Source organism: Sus scrofa, chromosome Y, assembly GCF_000003025.6.
Source record: "Sus scrofa isolate TJ Tabasco breed Duroc chromosome Y, Sscrofa11.1, whole genome shotgun sequence".
Taxonomy (NCBI): Eukaryota; Metazoa; Chordata; class Mammalia; order Artiodactyla; family Suidae; genus Sus; species Sus scrofa.
The window spans coordinates 10,025,692-10,034,113 of NC_010462.3; the positions used below are offsets into that span (position 1 = coordinate 10,025,692).

Here is an 8,422-nt window from a genome sequence, read left to right on the forward strand (position 1 = left end):
CCATCTTTCATTTCGTTTTGGTTGTAACATGTAAGATTTCATTATATATTCTGGATATTAAACCTAAATAAATTATATAATTTGCAAATATTTTATCTCACTCTGGAAGTGCCTTTTTCCTTTCTTGATAATGTCCTTAGATTTTGATGAAATCCAACTTATCTATTTTTTCTTTAATTTATCTTGTTTTAAAAGTTATATTTAAAATCCACATTTGTGAGCCCAAGAACCATGTCTGCATGGGAGTCCTTTAACCTGAAAAGTTATGAATTGGACAAGAGTTTCTGGTTAACTAGACTCACTGAACTGAAGGGCACTGGCTGCAAAGTACCTCAAGATGTCCTGCAGAAATTGCTGGAATCCTTACTGGAGAACCACTTCCTAGAAGATGAGCAGTTTCTTGGAACAATTATACCAAGGATTGGCATTGGGATGGATACTGTGTCATTCCTCTAGGGCATGTGGTCTTTCCTTGGTTCAGACCACAGACCATTTATCCCATTGTTGATGACCCTTACGTGATGGGCAGGATAGCCTGTGCCAACATCCTTAGTGACCTCTATGCCATGGGGGTCACAGAATGTGACTATATGTTGATGCTCCTTGGAATCAGTAGTAAAATGACAGACAGGGAAAGGGATGAAGTGATGCCCCTAATTATACACTGTTTCAAGGATGCAGCAGAGGAGGCAGGAACACCTATAAGAGGTGTTCCACCCATGGATTTTTTTAGGAGGTGTGGCTACAACTGTCTGCCAGTTCAAGGAATTTATCATGCCAGATAACTCAGTGCCAGGGGATGTGCTCATGCTGATAAAAACCATGGGAACACAAATGGCCGGTGACTATGCACAACTGGGTGAACATTCCTGAAAAATGGGATAAAATCAAGCTGGTGGTCACCCAGGAAGACCTGGAGCTGGCCTACCAGGAGGCCATGATGAACATGGCCAGGCTCAACAGGACAGCCACGGGACTCATGCAGATGTTCAATGCCCTTGCTGCCACCGGCCTCAGGAGCTTCGGGATCCTGGGCCACATGTAGAACCTGGCCAAGCAGCAGAGGAATGAGGTGTCCTTCATGATTCACAACCTTCCAGTGCTCACCAAGATGGCTGTGAGTAAGTCCTGCGGGAACTTGTTCAGTTTCATGCCTGGAAATGTTAGGGGAACTTCTAACCTGTTTACTGCATAAGCAAGCAGCTTGGTTCTGCACAGAGATCAAGTCTCCCAAATAGGGTGAAGCATAGATTATTGGGATCATTGAGAAGGGGAACTGCACAGCCAGGATCATAGACAAATCCCAGATTATCAAGGTCATGATGCAGGTGGCCACCCAGAAGGTGAACCCCACACCAGGTATCACCTCTTAATCTTGGCTGGTTCCATGTGTGGTTTTGGTTTTAAATAGCTCTATTTTCATTACAATCATTTCAGTTAAAGACTATAAACAACAAAGAAAAAAATCGCATTGTGTCTACACATTTGGTGACCTTAGGTCAATTTGTGAGTGGATGCAATTAATAAAATAAAATCCATTGCCTTTTTTTCCTGTTACATTAACTGAAGATGCACCTAATCTTGAGGCAGCTTTTAATTTCAGAATTATATTATTATCCAATACTGTTGATTCATTTGGAATCTTTAGACATGTCTCTTGCTGAGTAGGCTCTTTATTTTATTTTTATTTATTTATTTTTTTTGTCTTTTTGCCATTTCTTGGGCTGCTCCCGCAGCATATGGAGGTTCCCAGGCTAGGGGTCGAATTGGAGCTGTAGCCACCAGCCTACGCCAGAGCCACAGCAATGCAGGATCCGAGCCGCGTCTGCAACCTACACCACAGCTCACGGCAATGCCGGATCCTTTAACCCACTGAGCAAGGGCAGGGATCAAACCCGCAACCTCATGGTTCCTAGTCGGATTCGTTAACCACTGTGCCACGACGGGAACCCCTGAGTAGGCTCTTTTTAAAAGTGCTTTCATGTAGCACAGACATTATTTGTCGTAGTGTTGAATAACAGTCTGTGTCTTTTCATTTTTCGTAAATTTATTGGTCTGATCCTTTTTGAAGTGTCTGGAATGATATCCTGGAAAGATAAGATTGGTGACTGACACAAGTGTTCCTCAGTAGCTGGAGGGTTGCATGATTCCTTCTAGTCTTCTAATGCAAGAGAATCTCCAACCCAGGCCATTTCCTAGGAATGCATTTCAGTTAAACAGGCAAGAGCTTAAGTCTGCATGGAAAGTACTTTGAAGACAAAAAAGAAATGTTTTTCTTTTTTTGTTAGCCGTCTTAATACTTATGGTAACATCATTAACTATTTTCTTTACAATAGACACTTGCTGTGTAATTAGATGTTTGGTAGGGCAGCAAAGAATTGTCCTCTGAAAGGGTGTCCATGTATGATACTCATTTACAAGCCAACATAAAATTAACTATGCAAATAATTTTAAATATAATCAATCATAAAGATTCTGTGGATGGTAAAAAAAATAATAATAAAAATCCACCCCAAAACTCAATGTCATGAAAATTTTCTCCTGCTTTCTTTTAATATTTTTGCAGTTTGAGCTATCATCATCATCATCATCATCATCATCATCATCATCATCACCACCACCATCAGTCACACTCATAGCATGTGGAAGTTACTGGGCCAGGGATTGCACCTCCTCCACAGCTGGGGCGAACACCAGATCCTTAACCTACTGTGCCATATGGGAACTTCCTGGTTTAAGATTTTACATGGAAGTTGGTGATGCAGGTTGAGTTAATTTGTATATATCATGTGACATAAAAGTCCAACTTCATTTGTATGTAGATAATGTCCATTTGCATGTAGAAGTCTGTTTGTACTAAACAAAGAAAGAAAAAGAAAGGAAAGAAGGAAGGGAGGAAGGGAGGGAGGAAGGAAGGAAAGAAGGGAGAAATCCAGTTGTTTTAACACAATTTGTTGAAGAAAATCCTACTATTTCCCTGTTATGTGGTCCTACAAACCTGATTGTAGCTCAATTACCCATAGTTGCACAGTTGCATAGATTTATCTCTGAATTAAAAAAAAATTCTATTGGTCACTTATGTTTAAATTTACTCCAGTACTACACTCTTTTGATTAGTGTAAATTTACAATATGCTATGGTATTGAAAAGTCTCTGTCTTTCTGCTTTTTGAAGGATGTTTTAGTAATCCAACCCCCTTGCAATTCCATGTGAATTTGGGGATTTGCTTTTCTGTTTCTGCTAAAAAAATGTCCTCAGGACCATTGATAGAAATTGTGTTGTTTATGTATATCAATCTGAGTAGTATTGCTGTTTTGAATTTCTAATTCCTAGATGTATTTTCAAATATGATGTCTTCTGTGTTTTCTTTAAGAAGTATTTTATAGTTCCAGTATATAAATCTTTAAATCTGGTGGTAAAATTTATATATTTAGAAACATTAGATGCTATTGTGAGTGAAATTGTTCTCTTAATCTCCCTTTCAAATTGTTCAGTAATGATATATAGAAACAGTGATTTTTCTGTTTTGAATTTGAAGCATACCACTTTGCTAAAGAGATTTTTTTAGCTCTAGTAGGTTTGTGAGGGAGTCTAAGATTTTGTATATGTGGATGTGGTCATCTGCAAATTGATAGTTTTATCTTTTCCTTTCCAGATGATAACTTTCATTCATTTTTCTTCACTTATTGCTATGGCTAGGACTTCTAGTATAGTCATGAGCAGCAGTGATGAAAACAGGTGTCTTTATATTATACCTGATCTTAGGGAAGGGAGGTTGGGATTGGCATATACAAACAATTATTTTAAAAAATGATTAGTAATTAGGACCTATTATATAGTTCAAGGAAATATACTCAATATGTGATAGACTATATAGGGAAAGAAACTTTTAAAAAATGAATATATATGTATGGATGAATGACTGTGCTGTATTACTGAAACAAACACAGCATTTGTAAATCCCCTTCAGTTCAAGAAGATTTATTTAAGAATTGCCTAACAGGTGTGGAGAAAAGGGAACCCTCCTGCACTCTTGGTGGGAATGTAAACTGGTTCAGCCACTATGGAGAACAGTTTGGAGATACCTTAGAAGTCTATCCATAGAACTTCCATATGACCCCGCAATCCCACTCTTGGGCATCTATCCGGACAAAACTCTACTTAAAAGAGACACGTGCACCCGCATGTTCATTGCAGCACTATTCACAATAGCCAGGACATGGAAACAACCCAAATGTCCATCCACAGATGACTGGATTCGGAAGATGTGGTGTATATATACACAATGGACTACTACTCAGCCATAAAAAAGGATGACATCATGCCATTTGCAGCAACATGGATGGAACTAGAGAATCTCATCCTGAGTGGCATGAGCCAGAAAGACAAAGACAAATACCATAGGATATCACTTATAACTGGAATCTAATAGCCAGCACAAATGAACATCTCCTCAGAAAAGAAAATCATGGACTTGGAGAATAGACTTGTGGCTGCCTGATGGGAGAGGGAGGGAGTGGGAGGGATAAGGAACTTGGGCTTATCAGACACAATTTAGAATAGATTTACAAGGAGATCCTGCTGAGTAGCATTGAGAACTTTGTCTAAATACTCATGTTGCCACAGAACAAAGGGTTGGGGAAAAAAAAAATATACATGTAAGGATAACGTGATCCCCTTGCTGTACAGTGGGAAAAAAAAATTATAAAAAAATAAAATTTAATTCACTAGGATTAAAAAAAATAATTGCCTATCAGGAAATTTATGAAAAATCTGTGCACAAATATAGTTCATACAATGCTGTGACACACAGGCCCATTTTCTGGCAAGGTTACCATGCTTACAACTCTTGTGTTAAAGAATGGTTTTTCTGGAAGGCTGTGTCAGTGGGCTTAAGTGCTACATAAAGCCACACTTCAGGTAAAAGGCACAGGGCAGACTTTGCCTCTCCATGTGGACTTTATTTTTTTTTTGGTAAAAAGTCTTTTTTTTTTTTTTTAAAAAAGGCCTTTAGGCCTGCAACTTAGTCATGCTTTGGGCCCCTGAGCTGGAGTCTGTACATGTCCAAAGAGGGGAAGGTTGAAAGGCACCTGGCACCTGGTGTGTATAAAGCTTGTTGTGGCTCTTCCACAAAAATGTGAACAAGGCCAAGAGAGAAAGATAGGGTATTCTTATACAAGAAGAAAAATCTGGAAAGATACACTTTATAAAGGAGTGAGCCTTAAAGATGAGATGAATAAAATATTTTGGTACATAAAATTTACATTGCAATAATTTTTAAGTACAGTTCAATAGAATTAACCATATTCACATTGTCCTCTAAACATATCATGTTTCCAAAATTTTCTTTCTTCCCAAACTGAAACTGTAACACTTATTGAAAAATAACATCCAATTCTCCTTCATTTTAAAAATTACTCAGTGAATTTTATTACATTTACAATTGTATAATAATCATGACAACCCAATTTTATGGGATTTCCATCCCCAAGCCCCAGCATATCCCCCTACCTCCAACCTGTCTCATTTGGAAAACACAAGTTTTTCAAAGTCTGTGAGTCAGTATCTGTTCATTGTGTCCTTTTTTTTGGATTCCACATGCAAGTGATAGCAGTTGACGTTGGTGTCTGTCTGACTGACTTTGCTTAGCATGGTGATTTCCAGGTCCATCCATGCTGCTGCAAATGCTGTTATTTCTTTCCTTTTGATGGCTGAGTCATATTCCATTGAGCATAGGGACCGCATCTTCTTTATCCACTCCTCCGTTGTTGGACATTTAGGTTGATTCCATTTATTGACTATTGCATATAGTGCTGCAATGAACATTGGAGTACATGTGTCTTTCTGAGTCATGGTTTTCTCTGGATAGATGCCCAGGAGTGGGACTGGTGGATCACATGGTAGTTCTAGCTTTAGTTTTCTGAGGAATCTCCATACTGGTTTCAACAGTGGCTGCACCAATTTACATTCCCACCAACAGTGTAATAGGGTTCCCTTTTCTCCACACCCTCTCCAGCAGTTACTGTTTGTAGACATTTTGATGAGGGCCATGCTGGCCGGAGTAAGGTGGTACCTCATAGTGGTTTTGATGTGCATCACTCTAATAATGAGTGATGTTGAACATCTTTTCATGTGTTTTTTGGCTATCCTATGTCTTCTTTGGAGAATTGTCTGTTTAGATCTTCTGCCCACTTTTTGATGGGGTTGTTTGTTTGGTACTGAGCTGCAGAAGGTGTTTATAAATTTTGCTTCATTTGCAAATATTTTCTCCCATTCTGTGTGTTGTCTTTTCATTTTGTTTAGGATTTCCTTTGCTGTGCAGAAACGTTTAAGTTTAATTAAGTCCCATTGTTTGTTTATTTTTTTTTTTTTTGTCATTACGCTAGGAAGTGGATCTGAGAAGATATTGCTGTGGTTTATGTCAGAGTTTTATACAGTATCTGGTCATATATTTAGGCCTTTAATCCGTTTTGAGTGTATTTCTGTGTATGGTGTTAGGAAGTGTTCAAATTTCATTTTTTCTTACATGTTTTCCCAGCACCGCTGATTGAAGGGGTTGTCTTTTCTCCGCTGTATGGTCTTGCCTCCTCTCTCATAGATTAGTTGACTGTAGGTCTGCGGGTTTTAATTATGGGTTTAAATCTATCCTGTTCCACTGGTCTCTGTATCTGTCCTTGTGCCTGTATCTTTGATGACTGCTGCTTTGTAGTAGAGTCTGAAGTCAGGGAGCCTGATTCCTCCACCTCCATTTTTTTTTTTCCCTCAGGATGGCTTTGTCTATTCTGGGTCTTTTGTGCTTCCAGACAAACTTTGAAATATTTTGTTTGAGTTCTGTGAAAAATGTCCTTGGTAATTTGATAGGGATTGCACTGAATCTGCAGATTGTCTTAGACAGTATAGTCATTTTGATAATATTGACTCTTCCAATCCAAGGGCATAGTATGTCTTTCCATTTGTTTGTGTCCTCTTTGATTTCTTTCATCAGAATCTTATAGTTTTCAGGGTATAGGCCTTATGTCTCTTTAGGTAGGTTTATTCCTAAGTATTTTATTCTTTTTGATGCCATGGTAAATGGGATCGTTTCCCTAATTTCTCTTTCTGATCTCTCGTTGTTAGTGTATAGAAATGCGGTCAATTTCTTTGCATTAATTTTGTATCCTGTGAGCTCTTAACAGTTTTCTGGTAGTATCTCTAGGATTTTCCAGGTGTGTTTATCATGGAATTTGCAAGCAGTGACAGTTTTACTTCTTCCTTTCCAATTTGGATTCCTTTTTTTGTTTTTCTTCTCTGATGGCCATGGCTAGGACTTCCAAAACTATGTTGAATAGTAGTGGCAGGAGCAGACATCCTTGTCTTGTTCCTGATCTCAGTGGGATTCTTTCAGCTTTCCACCATTGAGAATGATGTTAGCTCTGGGTTTGTCATATATGGCCTTTATTACGTTGAGGTAGTTTCCCTCTATGACCACTTTCTGAAGGGTTTTTTTTTTTTTTTATCAGTAATGGGTGTTGGATTTTGTCAAAAGCTTTTTCTGCATCTGTTGAGAGGATCATATGGTTTTCATTCTTCAGTTTGTTAATGTGGTGTATCACACTGGTGGATTTGCAGATATTGAAGCATCCTTGCATCTCTGGGATAAATCCCACTTGATCAAGGTCTACGATCCTTCTAATGTGCTGTCGGATTTGGTTTGCTAGTATTTTGTTGAGGATATTTGCATCGATGTTCATCAGTGAAATTGGCCTGTAGTTTTCTTTTTTTGTGGAATCTTTGTCTGGTTTGGGTATCAGGGTGATGGTGGCCTCATGGAATGCATTTGGGAGTGTTCCCTCTTCTGCATCTTTTTTGGAATAGTTTCAGAGGATAGGTGTTAGCTCTTCTCTCAGTGTTTGATAGAATTCACCTGTGAAGCCATCTGGTCCCGGACTTTTGTTTGTTGGACGTTTTTTAATCAGAGTTTCAATTTCAGTACTTGCGATTGGTCTGTTCATCTTCTCTATTTCATCTTGGTTTAGTCTTGGAAGGTTGTACTTTTCTAAGAATTTACCCATATCTTCTAGGTTGTCCATTTTATTGGCATGTAACTTCATGTAGTAGACTCTTAATGATCCTTTGCATTTCTGTGATGTCCATTGTAACTTCTCCTTTTTTCCTGAGGAGTCTGGCTAACGGTTTCTCCATTTTGGTGATCTTTTCAAAGAACCAGCTTTTTGTTTCACTGATCTTTTCTATGGTTTTCTTCATTTCTCTTTCATTTATTCCTGCTCTGATCTTTATGATTTCTTTCCTTCTGCTAACTGTAGGTCTGGTCTCTTCTTCTCTTTCTAGATGCTCTAGATGTAAAGTTAGGTTGTTTACTTGAGCTTTTTCTTGTCTCCTGAGGTGGGCTTGTACTGCTAGAAACATCCCTCTTAGAACTGCT

At 38.5% G+C, this 8,422-nt stretch overlaps 1 pseudogene; it reads left to right on the forward strand.

Moving 5' to 3' along the window:
• Positions 232 to 1,373, forward strand: LOC100624054 (annotated as a pseudogene).